The sequence below is a fragment of the Gorilla gorilla genome, chromosome 16 (genome assembly GCF_029281585.2).
Source record: "Gorilla gorilla gorilla isolate KB3781 chromosome 16, NHGRI_mGorGor1-v2.1_pri, whole genome shotgun sequence".
NCBI classification, from domain to species: Eukaryota; Metazoa; Chordata; class Mammalia; order Primates; family Hominidae; genus Gorilla; species Gorilla gorilla.
Genome location: NC_073240.2, coordinates 48,406,614 through 48,424,527, shown reverse-complemented (window position 1 = coordinate 48,424,527; position 17,914 = coordinate 48,406,614). Strand labels below are relative to the sequence as shown.

General features: G+C 39.2%; 1 protein-coding gene across 5 annotated transcripts in view; it reads right to left on the bottom strand.

Moving 5' to 3' along the window:
* Positions 1-17,914, bottom strand: part of SEMA6D (semaphorin 6D) — a 590,270-nt gene that overhangs the window by 170,003 nt on the left and 402,353 nt on the right. For all 5 annotated transcript variants that reach the window (XM_055362508.2, XM_055362500.2, XM_055362505.2 and 2 more), the window contains one exon: positions 3,308-3,339. The gene's annotated coding sequence lies outside the window, so the exon portion shown is untranslated. The remainder of the gene's footprint in view (positions 1-3,307; positions 3,340-17,914) is intronic.

Sequence of the window (17,914 nt, the reverse complement as noted above, 5' to 3'; positions counted from 1 at the left end):
GGTTTTTGATCTTTATCCTTTCAGAAAGATAAGAAACCCAATCTCAAGCACTATGAGACTCCCTCCTCTCCATCTCCAAGGGTCAGGCCATGGTCTTAGTCATTGCCAAGAGCATCACAGAAGGCCTCTGCCTCCGGTTCCTACCTGGGCCCTTTCTATGCTCGTTAACTGATGCTGCAGCCTGACTTCTTCAAGACTAAGCTGGGCTATATGCTTGCAGTCATGGGAGGAAAACAAAAGAGGGTATAAACACAACACAATGCCTCGACAAATCACTCCATCTCAGGGGGTCAGAAAATAAATTAAATGTTAGGAAAAACAGAAAAGAAGTAAGCAACATAGTGCCAGCCTTTGGGTTCTTAGACACTCAAAAGGAAACAGAAAGTACAGAAACAATACACCAGGAAATAAAAGAGGGCATTTTTAGAAGTACCATTTAAATTGCAAGGGCTACAGGAATCAACAGAAGGAAATAATCAGGGCGAGGGGGAGGGGACTTAATAAGAATAACAATTATATATATTCCCTCAAATTTGTATGGAATTTATAAATTATGAGGGACTTTTCGCACATTTATAACTTCATTTTAGACACTCACAATGAAATTAAGTAAAATGGGGTTGGCGGGACAGATGGTAACATCTTTATTTTACAGATGAGGAACTTGGACTCGGCTAGTTTTGGCGACTTGTTGAGAAAGTCAGAACCAGTTAGTTGTGGAATATAAAATTGAGCTCGGCTCTTTTCCTACCTAGTCTTTTCTCTGCTCCGCTCCCACACTTCAGTGAGAGTTGCTTTCCTGAAGGAGTAAGTTCTAAAGCAGGATTGGAAGTTCCTATAGGGACAAAGAGAAGAGGCATCCACGAGTGGCAAGGAGTGTGAAAGGGATGAAAAACACATAAGAAGAAATGGAGACAGGCAGAAGGTCCCAGCTACAGGACAGAAAAGCCAGGGTGTGGGCTTCTGAGAGATGATGCTGAGTGGTGAGTCACGGGTGACTAAGGGAGCCATTGACATCAGATTGCAAATTCTCCCCTCCTACCCCGTGACAAAGAAGTTTATCTCCTATATCTCTTCATATATGAAAAACCATAAAGAAAACACCAGTATCTTCACATAATGTACCATCCAATGAAAGCATACGCCATGTCACTTGGACCCTTTATCAATCTCAGTCACAGTGCCCAATATCGTTTCCATTTCTCATTCTCTGAGTTCTGTTATCCAAAGCTTATCCTCTTGCCTGGACTATAGAGACAGAGGTGAAATCTTTGAGAAGTGGATCCTATCCACTTGTCATTACACCTCTGTAATTCTTAGTGATGTTCCACGTTGCCTCCCACACTGACCCTGTACAAACCAGTGCAAGAGTTTCGGGGGTGGGGAACTGTTACTTGAGCCAACTTCTTCCATCCTGCAAAGGCAGGGATGGAGCTCAGGAGATGGTGTTTTGCATCATTACAACTGGAACAAGATGAAAGGTCTCTGAAGCAATAATGAGATCCAGGCTTGATTCAGGACAAGAGGCCAGATGGGAACAGTAGAGCATTAGGATGTTGTGACGCTGGGGTAACCTTTCCATAATGATGTTGTGTGGCCTGAAGTTTGATGCTGAGAATCTACAGTGATTTCTGGCTTAGAAATAAGAAATTGATCAGTAAATGAAAAAAAAAAAAAGTCTACCTGTATCCAATCTCTCCCCACAAGCCCCCTCTCCCAGCATTGTTATCTATTTGTATACGCAACAGTATTTTAGCAAATGAAAATTCTCAGAATTCTAATCACATCCTTATCCCAAAGCCTGGATTTAGTCGGAAAGCTTTATGGTGCTTCTGACTCAGTAGAGTTAGTTATCCTGTTTAATTGGATTGACGGTGACAATTGTAATTACCTTAGATGAGATTGCCTGTAATGTAATTATACGTCCTTCATCAGCATGAGCTGGACTTGTGGAATACATACAGAAGATGCCTCCAATTACTGAGAGGTTAAGAAGAACATTATATTGCCTCACAAATCCTGTTTGTTACTGTATAGAATTGTAAGAATTATGGAAGAAACTGAAGGAATTACTCCTCTAAAACAGGTTTGTGATCCAAATATGTTTCTGTTTCATAGAGTAAGATGACTACATTCCAGAGCTATATTTTTGTTTAAATAAAAAGTATATTTTAAGAACTCAATATGGGGGTAGCAATAGTAAATCTGGTATTTTATTATTATTTTGTTTCTGCTCATTATGTACAAACAGCGACTGCATCTAAAAGACATTTTTAAAAAGCATACAATACATAGTGAAGTTTAACTTGACTTTTTCTATGATCTGAAACTTACAGTCTCTAGAATTAACATAGTAAGTAACAGGAGATAACTTTAAAATACTAGTCTTTATGAGTAGATGGACCCATAGTTAATACCTAGAAAGCCAGATGCTCTACTACAGTGATAGCTTTCTCTATTTTCCAATTAACACATGGAGAACTTTAAAATTTTCAATTGGAAGCCTAGCCTCTCAACAGGACATTTCTGCCAAACGTATTGCAAACACATGTAGTTTAGGAGAAATGGCACACACCAGAAATCCACCCCAATCTTATTAGATTTAGCATTGCTCTCATTAAAAATAGAGCTACTTACAGGTTTTTCCTTCTGAAGCATATGAAACATAGAACTTGGAAATGTGCCCTTTTGAAAACTTATTCCTGTATTCACAAACCAGATGGTGCACATCAAATGCATTCTGATTTTCTAATGAAATAAAAAAGGATCCCTATTACGTTATTTAATATGATTAACACATCCTCAATTGCTAATTTTTACAAATACTCCTGGAAAGTTAAACAACTTGGCTAATACTCTCCTGCTGGAGTTGGACAGGAAGACCTCACCAAAGCTGAAAGGTTAGGGCTGTGCTGGGGGCACTTTGCTTTCTAATTCTTCCAAAATAGGCTTTGGAGAGGTGCAAGGCCCTGCCACAGCTGCTCACAAAGAAACCTTCTTCTGTTTTTGAACATCAGAGACAAAGAGTCTGCTGTATCATAAAAGGGCTGATTGGGCAAGAAAAAGATACACACACACTGTCTCTCTCTCTTTCTCTCTCTCTCTCTCTCTCTCATTCTATTTCTCTTAAGACCAGTACTTAGTCAAGCAATATTCATAGCATGCTCGAATCACTAACTTCACCAGTAAACTCTAATTCTGAGCACCATTTGAATGTCTCACTCATGACATACAGCAAAAACTTATCTAAAACCAGTAACAATTTGCTGGATTTTGCCAACAAATTGGAGAACAGTATGTTGTTTACCTTGAAAAAGGTTGGCTTGTCTGGTCAAAAACCTGAAAAAAGAAAAGAAAAGAGAAATGGATTGATTTTCCATTACTTCTGAGCTTTAAAACCACAATACTGAGTTAAACATAGTTGTGGTGTGCTTATTAATTTAGTAAATCAGATTGTCATTCTCTAATTTTATGTATCTCTTGCTTAAAGTAATAACGGCTTAAGCTAAGTTGGTTTCTAACCTGAATCCAATTTCTCTACTGAATTCCATTATTAGTTAGGAATATGTTCAGCTGAGGAAAAGCATCCACCAGTAGACCAGAGTAAAACACCATGATAGGCTAGACACTGTGCATGTGAAACATCTGTTTTTTTTTTTGTTGTTGTTGTTGTCGTTGTTGTTAAACTTTTAAAACTTGAAGATCTCTGGTCAGCTATGTCTTATTTTATCTTCTTCTACAGATAAGAGAAACATTTGTTTGGGCTGAGGCAGCTGTTTCATGAAATGCAACATCATATCTCATTTTTCTTCATGAACTTCTCTCATTTAACAATTAGGCTGGAAGAACACACATTACCAATAGGTTCAGTCGTATAACACTCAGAAACTGGAAATAATGAGTTGGAAGTTTCAGAACCTACAAAATAAATCAGTTACTCCATCAGTTCTATAATATAAGGCAAAGAATCTGAAAATTGAAGGAAGATATTTTGAACAACACTGTGCAAAAGCTATTGCTGAGTTAGGTATTCAGTTAAGCCAAACACCACGCCTGGTTCTCAGTTTGTTTTGCAAAAGCATTTATTCTACATTTTAAATATGCACATGTTTCAACTTGGGCTAGAAAGACTTAACTAAAAATAACACCACTATCACCAAGTGATGCTATGGTTGACCAATACTCCAGGATTTGAAAAAAAAATTCCCCAAATGGTACAAATTCCCCAAATGCTACAAATTCCCTAGGAACTGGAAGCTTTTCCTCTCCTTAAGGTGAAACACTGCTTCTCCTCTTGGTGTTTTGCCATTAAAAAAAGAAAGTATTTAGCAAACAACTAGCAGATCCATCAAAAGGTTAGGATTCTTTTTATTTTAGTGCTCTTTCTTAATGGGCAAAAATTGATTGATTAGTTCACCTGGAATGTTCTTAGCCTTAGGGCAGAAACAGAGCTTTGTATGCATTAGTGGACTGGGTTTATAAAAGAAAAAAGTCCACATTCAAGAATACAGAGAATTTCAAAAATACAAGAAAATAGAAAAAAGAAAAACAAGGTCTGGAAGCATATTAAAATTCTTGTATTCATTAAAAATCAAATGGCTGTGTTTTCAGTTGTATTGAGTTATCATATGTGTACTGGTTCTTTGCCTTAGTTCCAAATGTACTCATATTATCATCTCTAAATCCATCTGGATAGTTTATACAGTGAACCCTGGAATCACCTTAGCTTCTCCAAACTCCATCTACTTTTCGAGAAAAAAAAAAAAAAAGCGTAAGGCAGATCTTTCCCCATTAGATCTCCAGCCTCTGTTGCGCCCTTCCCCCACTTGTTGGTAAAACTACTTTCTGGAAAGTTTGTTTACCTTTCAGACAAGACAAGGGGTGAAACAGAGGAGCAACAACCTCCTTGCCACTGGCTAGAATGAAGTGAGGGGAGTTACCAGGATGCAGTGGTATTAATCCCCTGTTACTCTGATGTTACCTCAGACCCTCTTCTATTTATTTGGCCATACTCCCAGCACAGTGATTTACATCTTGGAGGAAGTAGTATTTAAATGTGCGTGCATAAGATTCTGTTGGGGAGTTTATTAACAATGCAGATTCCTGAGCGCTAGCCTGCTCTATGAAATCTGCATCCCTAGCAGATTAGCACCCAGGAATGCTCATCGATAAGCTTTTCCAGCGAGTATGATTAGGTAGGTGGTCTCATGACCACATTTTGGGAAACACAGACTTAGGATGATATGAAAAGTGACGTCAGGCTGTGCTAAGTGCCAAGCCTTGAGTGGAAAGGTGTTTTAAGTCGCTATCTCATCTCAGAGTACATAATAAATATTTAAATTTGAGAAAACTAGTATTTAATATATAAGTAAAACCTGTTATTATTTGCTATTGTTTTTCTTTATGGTTTCTAAACAATATCTGATCTGCCTTAAGCATTATTTGCCTTGGTGATCTGTAAATTCCTGAAAAAGGGCGAAAGCTTAGGTGATATACACTCTAATTAATGTGGCCCTCATATACTGTTTAAGTAACAGAACCCTTACCACTTACAGCTGGAAAGACTTTTAAAAAATGTAGCCCAAGCTTTTTAATTTTTTCAGGTGAAGACGCTTTTATGCAGAGAGATGAACTAATGTAGGAATTATTTTGTACAGGGGAGTGGTCTGAAATATTAATGGGCTATTTTAACCATCAGCTTGAATAATTCAAAGGTGTCTGCTTAATTCTTGTGCTTTCTCAGTTCAGATGAAAATATCCACAAAGAGAACTATGTAAGTAAATACAATTAATCATAATCAATGATGTACTGTCTTGGATTTCCCTAAAACCAAAACACTGAAATGGACACATGACATCCTTCTGGTCCTAATTTTCCACAAATTCATGAAACATTTCATGCTTTGCTTGGGACAGCACAAACCTTTCAACCTCCAATTATATTAATATTATGAGGGCACTGAAGTGCCCAAATATGTGACATGAAGTCCTTGAGTGTGGAATGGCCTTTTCCAATAGACATACAGTTTGCATAAATGGAAATGAACACAATATTATCACCCCTTGAGATTTCCTGGTTTTGGAACAAAGAGGTGGTGGTCCTGGATGCTTTACAGTATAATCTCCTTTTAGAGATTCTTAGTGCACAATACTATAAATTCAGAGTTCTTCTGAAATAAAGAAAAATGTTATCTTTATTTCATCCATCATTTAAAAAAGTTATTTACCCTAGGAAACACTGAACAGAGTGATCTTTTTTAAATTTAGTTTTTTAAATTTAATTTTATTTTTGACACATTATAATTACATACAATTATGGGGGTACACAGTGATGTTATTTTATATGTTATATATATATAATATATATATATATATATATATATATATATATGTATGAATGATGTGGAATGATTGAAACAAGCTAATTTCATATCCATCAACTTAAATAGTTATCATTTGTTCCTGCTGTCTAACTGCAACTTTCTGCCCTTTGACCAACATCTTCCTCATTCCCCACACTCCCCACCCCCAGCCTCTGGTAATCACTAATCTACTCTCTGCTTCTATGAGTTTTATTATTTTAGACTCCATATATAAGTGAGAACATGTAATTGTTCTCCTTATGTGCTTGGTCTATTTCACTTAACATAATGTCCTCTAGGTTCACTCATGTTGCCTCAAAAAACAGATTTTCTTCATTATTAAGGCTGTATAGTATTCCATTGTGTATATGTATCACATTTTCTTTATCCATTCATCCCTGGATTGATACTTAAGTTATTTCCACATCTTGGACACTGTAAATAATGCTGTAATGAAGACGAGAGTTTAGCTATCTCTTCATAATACTAATTTTAAGTCCTAGACTACCTACCTGGTAGTGGAATTGCCGGACCATATTGTCGTTCTGTTTTTAGTTTTTTGAGGAATATCCACAGTTTTCAATAATGGCTGTACTCATTTACATTCCCACCAGCAATGTACAAAGATTTTCTTTTCCCTCATCCTCGCCAATATTTGTTATCTTCAATCGTTTTTTTAGTAATAGCCATTCTGACAGGTGGGAAGTAATATCTCATCATTTCCCTAATGATTACAGATGTTGAGCATTTTTTCATATATCTGTTGCCCTTTTTTAAATTGAGTTATTTATTTTTCTGCTATTGAGTTTTTGAGTTATTACATATTTTGGATATTAACCCCTTATCAGAGGTATTGCTTGCAAATATTTTCTCTCAATCTGTAGGTTTTCTCTTCACTCTGTTGTTTGCTTGCTATGGAGAAGATTTTTAGTCAGATGTAATGCCTTTTGTCTATTTTTGGTTTTGTTTCTTGAGTTTTTTGGGTCAAATTAAAAAAATAATTGCCCAAACCAATGTTGCGTAGTTTTTTTCTCCTGTTTTCTTCTAGTTAGTTTTACAGTTCCAGAACTTACATTTGAGCCCTTAACCCATTTTGATTTTATTTTTGTATGTGGAGAGAGATATGGGTCTAATTTCATTCTTCTGCATATGGATATCCAGTTTTCTCAACACTCTTTGTTAAAGCCACTGTCCTTTACTGATTGTGTTCTTGGCACTTTTGTTAAAAATTAATAGACCATTGATGTGTGAGTTCATTTCTGGGTTCCCAATTCTGTTCTATTGGTTGATGTATCTATTTTTATGCCAATATGATGTTGTTCTATGTACTATAGCTTTGTAATATAGTTTAAAGTCAAATAGTGTGATGCCTCCAGCTTTGTTTTTCCTTCTCAAGATTGCTTTGGTTATTTGCTGTCTTTTGCAGTACTATATAAATTTTAAGATTTTATTCTATTTCTGTGAAAAAGTGGCATTGAAATTTTTATAGGAATTTCTTCAAATCTATATATTGCTTTGAGTAGTATGCACATTTTGGCAATATTAATTTTTCCAAGGCATGAAGACAGAATATATTTCCATGTATTTCTGTCTTCAGTTTCTTTTATCGATGTTCTACATTTTCATTGTAGAGATCTTTCACCTCTTTGGTTAAATGTATTCCTAGGTATTTTAGTTTTTATAGCTATTGTGAATAAAATTTTTAAATTTCTTTTTTGGATAATTTGTTGTTAGTGTATAGAAATACTACTGCTTTTTGTTTGTTGATTTTGTATCCTGCAACTTTACTGTATTTGTTTTTCAGTTCTAATAGTTTTTTTGATAGGGTGTTTAGGGTTTTCTATACATAGGATCATGTTGTCAGCAAACAGCAACAATTTCACTACTTTCTTTCTTACTTAGATGCCTTTTATTTCTTTCTCTTGCTTAATTACTCTGGCAAGGACCTCTAATACTATATTACATTGAATAGAAGTGGTTAAAGTGGGCATCTTCATGTTGTTCCTGATCCTAAGAATAATATGCCAATAAATTGGATAACTAGAAGAAATGGGCAAACCATAGACACATATAACTTACCAACACTGAATCAAGAAAAAAAATTAAAATCTAAAAAGATGAATAATAAGTAAGGAGACTGAATCAACAATAAAATTTTCTCCCATCAAAGAAAAGCCCAGGACTTGATGACTTCATGGGTCATTTAAAGAAGAACTAATACCAATTTTTCTCAAGTGCTCCCTAAAATTTAAAGAAAAAGGAGTACTTTGGAACTCTTTTCATGAGGCCAGCATTACTCTGATACCAAAGCCAGACAAAGACATTACAATAAAAGAAAATTATTACAGACCAATATCCCTGATGAACATCGATGCAAAAATCCTCAACAACAACAAGAGTACTAGTAAACTGAATTCAACAGCATATTAAAAGTATAATTCACCATGATCAAGTAGAATTTATCCCAGGGATGCAAGGATGGTTCAACATATGTGAATCTATAGATGTGAAATATCATATTAGCAAAATGAAGGACAAAAACCATATGCTCATCTCATTAGATGCAGAAAAAGCATTTGATGAAAAATTCAACTTGTTTTCATAATAAAAATTCTCAACAAACTAGGTATGGAAGGAATGTACCTCAATACAATAAAGGCCATATATAACAACCCTACAGCTGACATTAACCTCAATGGTGAAAAGTTGATTTTTAAAATAAATGTGATTTTTGTCTCTTTTTTACTAGACCAACATTTGATTCCTATTGGCAAACCCCAAAACTCTGCAATGAAGGTCACAGAGACTTTCAACCTCTGGCACCTATCTTTCTTCTCAATTAGCCCCTCACCTGGATATCTCCCAGATTCCAGCAAAAGTGAACACTGTTTCCAGGATATACTACACCACTTCAGCCTCCATGCCTTAACATGTGCCATTACCCTTGCTTGGAATGCCTGTGTTCACACTCCTCTACACACAGATACACACATGCCCTCAGACACCATTCTTCCAACCTTTTCACCTGACAAACATCTGCTCCTCCTCCAAAATCTACCCCAAACACTATTTCTGTGGGGCCTTTCTCAATCTTCCTAAACTTGGTTACTTCCTTCCCTGTGCTCCCATTGTGGCTATTTCTAACTATTCTAGAATACTCATCAAACTATATACTTTTCTGTGTAAAGGTCCACCTCCCTCATTAGACTGGGAGCTTCTTGGAAGCAGGTACTGCCACTTACTTAATAAACATTCAATGCCTACTCTGTTCTGAGAAGTTCATATTCCAAAGTATAGGTCCTGGAACGGTGAGTGTCAGTATGTGATGGGTACCCAATAATGGCTGATTTAAAGCATAAATAATTGAATGTCTCCTGCAAATTCTCTCAATGATATAATGATTGTCATGAACTACCTACTTACAATTTATCTGCAGGTGTCCCTGAGAAACACACATGGAGGTGTCTTAGTTGTTAGTAAGGTGATGGGTATGCTAACTTCAGAAATAGGAAATCATTTTCAGAATAAGTACTGGCATTTAAAGAGCAAAAAGAAAGGGAAACAGAGGAAAAGGAGGAGGAAAAGAAAACCAACCAAACCTGGGACCAGGGCAAAAGAAATGAACGTTCTCTTCTTAAAGGAGGAAGTTTGTTTGTACCTAGGGAAAATGAGAATAATGAGTTCTATAATAGTGATTTCAGTTCTGTAGAGAAACAAATATTATCTTTCATAGTGTTTAAGCCTTGATAGCATCTGTCCCTCTTGCTGCACAGGAGATGTGAATTATGTTGTCTATGCACTGATGAATTAAAATTGCCTCAGGCATTGTCAACTGTGATGACATTTGATACGGTTTGGATCTGTGTCCCCACCCAAATTTCATGTGGAATTGTAATCCCCAATGTTGGAGATGGGGGTCTGGCAGGAAGTGACTAGCTCATTAGGGTGGATCCTTCATGAATGGTTTAGCACCATCCCCTTGGTGGTGTTCTTGTGACAGAGTTCTCATGCGATCTGGTTGTTTAAGTGTGTAGCACTGCACTGCCCTCTTTCTTGCTTCCACTCCAGCCACGTGATGCACCTACTCCCCCTTCCGCCATGATTGCAAGTTTCCTGAGACCTCCTCTGAAGTGGAACAGATGTCAGCATGATGCTTCCTGTACACCCTGTGGAATAATGAGCCAATTAAATCTCTTTTCTTTATAAATTACCCAGTCTCAGGTATTTCTTTATAGCAATGAAAAAACAGACTAACATACCACTTCACCCTGGAATCTTTTCCTTCAAATTTTTAAAGAAGGGAGAATGTCTTGGTGTTTGAAGCTTTTTTTTTTTCTGATTATTTAAGTCTTTCCAGGCAATTGTCCAAACCCAGGGACTTTAAAGTCTTCATTTTTAGAAATATTCATGTAATTCTCTGTTTGGATTGACGATATAGAATTTTTTTTTTTTTTTTTTTGAGACGGAGTTTCGCTCTGTCGCCCAGGCCGGAGTGCAGTGGTGCGATCTCAGCTCCACTGCAAGCTCTGCCTCCCGGCTCCATGCCATTCTCCTGCCTCAGCCTCCTGAACAGCTGGGACTACAGGCGCCAGCCACCACAGCTGGCTGATTTTTTTGTATTTTTAGTAGAGACAGGGTTTCACCGTGTTAGCCAGGATGGTCTCGATCTCCTGACCTTGTGATCCGCCCGCCTCGGCTTCCCAAAGTGCTGTGATTATAGGTGTGAGCCACTGCGCCCAGCCAGATCTTTTTTTGACTAATCATGAGACAAAAAGTAATGAACGCTTCTGAAATTCCAGACCAAGTTAGAGTCAAGGACACTTCACAGAGAGGTACTGCTGTGGCTCTCAGGAAGAGATGAAAAGGCAAATCTATCTTTGTATGATCTGTACTGTGCCAAGACCTAGCTTTGTTTATTCCATTAGTGAATACGTTCTCGAAGGTTATGTTCATTATGGCACTTTATCACCAATCTGATAAGAAAAACAATTAAGGTGATTGCCAACATTGTTACTTTTCATAATGAGCAAAGCAATATATATGCAGTTATGATGAATAATCATTGGATGCAATGTATTATGGACTACAGTTAGAATTCATTTGTCAATTACAGAACTACTATACAATGCAAATAAAAATTCTACAATCTTTTCATAATTTTCATGAAGGGCCCTTCTAGATGCAAATTTTTATTTATGCAATTTTCATAGGATGCAATTTGACATGGTCTCTGTCTCTAAACCAAGGGGTTTGTTGTAAACACTCTATTTAGCTTGCAATTACCATACAGTTAAATGACTAATCACAGAAACTCACGCCATGATCATTGACAAAAATGGCCACACTCAACACAACTGAAATTAACATTGAGGAAAATGGGTCTGCCTCTCACCCACACCCAGCCAATCAATCACAGCAAAATGAACTAAATATGGCTGCTTTCTAGGATGAGATACAATTAATCTGTGCAGTCTGAGTCTGAAAAATTCAGGTTAGGTACTGTTTTCCCACTTTAAATACAGTAGTATGCCATGAAGGGAAACATGGAAGGACTGGTTCACAAAGTCAGAGTAAGGCATTCTCTAAGTATGTTTAGATGAGATGTTTGAACTATTTTTCACATTTTTCTTCCCTTCTCTTGTGGCCTACGAAGCATGACGATATTGATTTTTAATGAAATGTACTTATGAAACAGTGATCATATTTTCCCAGCTTCCATTACCTTGATTTTAGAAATAACATCTAGTTCGCTGACTGCTGGAGACCTAGATTAGGGCTGGAAAACTCAGGAAATGTCAATAAGAATGCCACTGACAGCAGGAAACAACTGCTCCCCCAGGATTTCACTCTCATTCCCCTTTCCAAAATTTATCATTTAACAATGACAGATGCTGGGGTCTTGTGGTGTATGTGACTGTAGTTATCTCTCTTTCCCATTCTTCACTGTGGCTGTTTCCAAATGTCATTCTCCCCAAGCTCTCTCTCCTACCACACTTCTTTCTTACCAGTGTCAGCACATAACTTTGCTTCTTCAGACACAGAGACACTAGATGCAAGTATATGAAAATTCTCTCAACATCCTGAAGCTGCTGTACTCACTCCCATATGTCATTCTCCATCCACACATTTGCTGTGTCTCTATCCATCCTCATCTGCTTCTCTCCTGATACAATGAAACAGGTGTTTTTCCTACAGTCTCAGGCTTAACCTGCTAATTAAATTCTGGAGCCTATCCTCTCATAGCCCCTCTCTCACTGTGTAACTTTTGAGCTTAGGTCAATAGAAGTCTTGTTCCTTCCACCTGGGTCTCCTGGAACACTTGCTCTGGGGGAAGCTAGCTGCCATGTAAACAAGTCCAACGCACCTGGCTATGTGGAAAGGCTGCAAAGAGCAAGAGAACAATGTACAGCCAGGCCCCAGCAGTTCTTATCATCCTAGATGAAGCACCTGTCATGTGGAGAAGCCTCTGGACATACAGCCCCATAGAGCCTTCAGTTGTCCTACTGGGTTGCATGTTTGTGTTCCTCCAAATTTAATGTTGGAACTGAATCCCCAATCCAACAATATTAAGAGGCGGGGCCTTCAGGAGGTGTGTAGGTTATGAGAGCTCCATGTCATGAATGGGGTTAGTGCCCTGATATAATAAAAGAACAAGAGGGAGTCTGTTAGTTGCTTTTGCCCTTGCTTTCCTCCCACCTCATGAGGATGCAGCAACAAAGTGCCATTTATGAAGCAGGGAGAAAGTCCTCACCTGCACCTGTTGGTACCTTGACCTTGAACTTCCCTACATCTACAACTGTGAGAAATAAATTTCTATTGCTTATGGATTACCTGGCCTAAGGGATTTTGTTATAGCACCAGGAATGGACTAAGACAAGTTAATTCCAGCCCAAGTCAAGATCTGATTGCAATTGTATGAGAGATTCTGTACTAGTCCCCTAGGGCTTCCATATCAAGTACCACAAACTGGGTGGCTCACAAAGAAAAAAATTATTTCCTCACAGTTTTTGAGGTGAGGAGTCTGAAATCAAGGTGTTGGCAGGGCCATGCTCCCTCTGAACTCTGGGTAGAATCCTTCCTTTGCCTTTTCCTAGTTTCTGGTGATGACCATCGATCCTTGGTAGTCGTTCGACTGGAGCTGCATTGGTCCAAGCTCTGCCTCTGTCATCACAGGGCATTCTCTCTGTGTGTCTCCTTCCTCTTCTTTCAAGGATGCCAGTCATATGGTATTTACAGCCCATCATACTCCATTATGACTTCATATTAGATAATTATATCTACAGAGACCCTGTTTCTTTTTTGTGTATTAATTTGCTTATTTTTATTTATTTATTTATTTATTTATTATACTTTAAGTTCTAGGGTACATGTACACAAAGTGCAGGTTTGACACATAGGTATACATGTGCCATGTTGGTTTGCTGCACTCATCAACTCATCATTTACGTTAGGTATTTCTCCTAATGCTATCCTTCCCCCAGCCCCCCACCCCCTGACAGGCCCCGGTGTGTGATGTTCCCCGCCCTGTGTCCAAGTGTTCTCATTGCTCAGTTCCCACCTACGAGTGAAAACATGCGGTGTTTGGTTTTCTGCCCTTGTGATAGTTTTCTGAGAATGACGGTTTCCAGCTTCATCCATGTCCCTGCAAAGGACATGAACTCATTCTTTTTTATGGCTGCATAGTATTCCATGGTGTATCTGTGCCACATTTTCTTAATCCAGTTGATCATTGATGGACATTTGGGTTGGCTCCAAGTCTTTGCTATTGTGAATAGTGCCGCAATAAACATACGTGTGCATGTGTACAGAGACCCTATTTCTAAATAAGGCCAAATTCTGAGGCAATGGGGGTTAGGACTTCAACATATCTTTTGGAGGAAAACAATTCAGCCCAATACAGACCCCAATCTAGAACCATCTAACTGAACCCAATCAACCCAAAAACTCTGAAAGATAATAATAAATGGAGGTTTTAAGCCACTAAGTTTTATGTTGGATTGTCCCATAGCTATAGATAACCAAAATGCCTTTCTTTACTCAAATCTACTCAACCTACTACAATTTGGCTTCTGCCAACACACTCTACTGATGCTGCTCTTGTAAGGCCACCAGTGACTGTCCTGGTGTTCAATCCAGTGGATGAGTTGCTGTTCTCGAGGGATTCCTTAGCCAATACCTCTACTTCTGTGCCTCCCTAAAGTCCATTGAAATGACCAAGGAAATATGTATGCAAGAATAAATTCACTAAATCCCTATAAAGCAAAGAAGGTGGACATGAGCAGACTAGAAACTTGGAGTGTTTTTTAAAGACGGAAAGTGGGTAGGATTGGATTGAAAGAGAAAGAGAAACATGGCCAAGGAGCCCATGGCTCAGCAGGCCAAGGAGGGGACCACTGGGAGGGCAAACACTTGCTTTGTCAGCAGGATCCAGGGAAGCACTCACACTCAGAGTCAGCAGGGGCTGGAGCAGGATCAGGAAGGCCTGCCAGAGTTGGAGCCAGACTGTTTCTGCCCCATCTCCCTTACCATGCAAAGCATGGTGGAGACATGCCCCCTTACCTACATTTGTTAGAAAAAATAGCACCTCATAGGGGAAGAAACATGAAAGTATTTCCCATCCATGTACCCTTTCTTGCCACCAGAATGGAGGTGGTGTGGTGGGAATGGTGCCCTCTGCTGTCTAGCCATGCACACACCCTGAAGGAAGCCTGCTGGGAGGGGACCCTCATGTGACTCAGCCGGCATATTCACTCATGGTTTAACTACTCACAGCGGAGGGCTGCTCAGAACATGAAACACCTTTCATTCAGTGTTTCTCAACCTCAGTACTATTGACATTTGGTGCCGGATAATCCTTTGTTGGGGGTCTGTTCTGTGCACGGTAGGATGTTTAGCAACATCCTTAGCTTCTACCCATTAGATGCCATTAGTATGCGCCCTCCCCATTGTGACAGTTGTGGCAACCAAAAACGTCTCCAGATTGCCAAGCATCCCCTTGGCAGACAAACTGCCCCGATCGAGAACCACTGCTTTTCATTTGTGACTGACAAACCTTCTCTTCGGCTCTTTGCTTATTACTAAGGGACTATAAAACTCAGTCCTCTAGGAAATACTAGTCATGTCTAAGTGTAACTGCCTTCTAAACCCCTACTCCCACTCTCTAAATTCTTCCAGGGACTTTACTTTTTCCTTCACAGACGGAGCCACAATGGAGACTCACACTTTAAGACAACATCCAGATGGCTGGTCTTCAAACTGCAATTGCAAATGCCTGCAAGGGAGGCTCTCTGTAGTCTCAAATTCGTGATTTGCGGTTTCAGATGTGTGCAGTTCTTATGCTAACTCAAAACTTTTCTCCAAGTAATGACTCTTTTTTTACGGAGTCTGAGGAGCATGGCTTACAAAAGAGGAAAGGCAGGAGTGGGCAGCTCCTGTGGCTCTGTCTGTGAAGGAAGGGGCAGCTGAAAGGCTAATACCAGGGATCTGACTCTGCTGAAGTCAGTTTAATCTACTCTCTAAAAGATAGGGGCAGAACAGGTTACAATTCTGTCCCCTAGACAAATGGCCTTGCTGGAGTTTCACTGAAGTTAATTACCCCTCTGAAAAGAAAATGTCTGCAGAGGAAGGATAGCGGGGCAGGAAATCTTGGAGAGTGAGAGGACAGACATGACTGGGGTCATGGCTGGAATCCTTTGTGGGATCCTTTGGGCTGGCCAACTCTCATTAGAGGGACTAGGAGTGTGTATGGGATAGGGCGTGGGAGGCAGCCAGTGAGAAGAGGCCCTTTCTGCTCAGTCTTTCTATGAGTGTCAGGGGGATTTCTTCATTAGTTAGGCATCCAGTTATCTTTCCTCTGTGTTTTCCTGTAGAAGTAGCTGCACTCATGCAACTTCCCAGCCACTCTTTTCAGAGAGATGGCAACTGTCTGAGTAAATCAATGTTGCCATCTCAACTCTCATTAGCTACAACAGTGAGCTCACCTGACAATGCAAATGGAGAAAGGGGAGGAGATTCAGGCTTTCTAGTATTTACTGAAATCCGAAATGTCAAAGTGACATCTCAATTAAAAAAAAAAAGAAAGAAAAAGTAAAAAATGTTTTTATTGCTCCAGCAATCAGCAGTCTCTGGCCCCACCACCTGTTTTTATAAATAAAATTTTACTGGAACACCGCTATATTCATATGGTCTATGGCTGCTTACAAACACAGGGTAGATTAGCTGTGATAAAGAATGTATGGCCCTCAAAGCCTAAGATACTGACTAGCTTGTCCTTTAGAGAAAACACGTGCCAGCCCTGGCTTCGGATCACTGAAGGCAGAATTTATTTTGCACCATATATAGTGGACTTATTTTTCTTATTTGTGCTATAGCTAACCCTAAACAACTGTAAGGGTTTCAACATAAGACTCACAGTTGTAGAAGATATGTATAGATTTAGGGCTTCTTTATTTTCCAATGAATCATGCTCTTCAGAGAGGTCTGAAATGCTGTAGGACCAGAGACTAGTTTGGACCCTCCAGTCAGCAGAAATGTAAGATGGAGCCGGGGCACACAAGACAAGGGACTGTCTGAATGGAAGAAGTGTAGAGGAGGTGATGGGACCACTTTGAAACCCAGGACAGAGCCGTGACGGGTGGGGTGAGGTAGGGCAGAGGGGGCCTTGCAGGGCCCTCCTGCACTCCCACCCAGCCTGCCTCCTTCAGCTTTGCTCCTCCCATGTGCTGGGAAAGCTCCTCCAGCCCCAGAAAGAGGCTTCCTCCAGCGGGTTGGGCCCATCAACGAATGCTGAAGCTCCTTCTTCCCGTCTGCTGCTCCTATACTACAATAACTCTTCTCTCTCTTTCCTCAAACCCAGACTCCCTGGAGACTTCGGCCTCTAGCCTACCCTTTGGCAGCCTTCCCAGCCCACTGGAAACACCCTGGGGAGAAGAGAGCTGAAGACAAACACAGACAGGTCTTGTAAAAAAACAAAAAACAACAAAAAAAAAAAACCTGTCAAATTTCGTTTTGAAAATCTTACCCTACATTTAAATACAGTTCTAGCAAAAAATAAGTAGGGAAACAATTTTCTTTAAAGACTGATGGCTGCAGGGTGGGGTGGGGGGTGGAACTTGTGAATACGTTCTACAGGATTTTTCTTCGAAGAAAATTCATTTAATTCCACAAATCACTGTTACTATGAGCCAGCTGTTGGGGTATGGGGGGCGCTTTACTCATAGAACTCCATTGTGAAATGCTGTTGGTTTCCGAAAGTAAAATCTTCTGTATACAATGATAGGATATGAGACCATTTGGATAATATAACCACCTTTTATTTATTTGTATTTGTGTAACAAAGCACTATGAAAGAGAGGACCATATTTGGTCTTCCTAGCCAATCTGAGAAGTAGATAAAAAGTTATAGCTTTGTAAAAATAAGTTAATTAAGGCTCACTGAAGTTAGCTGCCTTGCCCAACCAAGACTGCCCTACAGTACAAAAAAGACATGAAGCAAGACGATGATTTCTGAGTTCCTGGCATTTTCCCTGGCATCCTTGATGTATCTTCTAAAT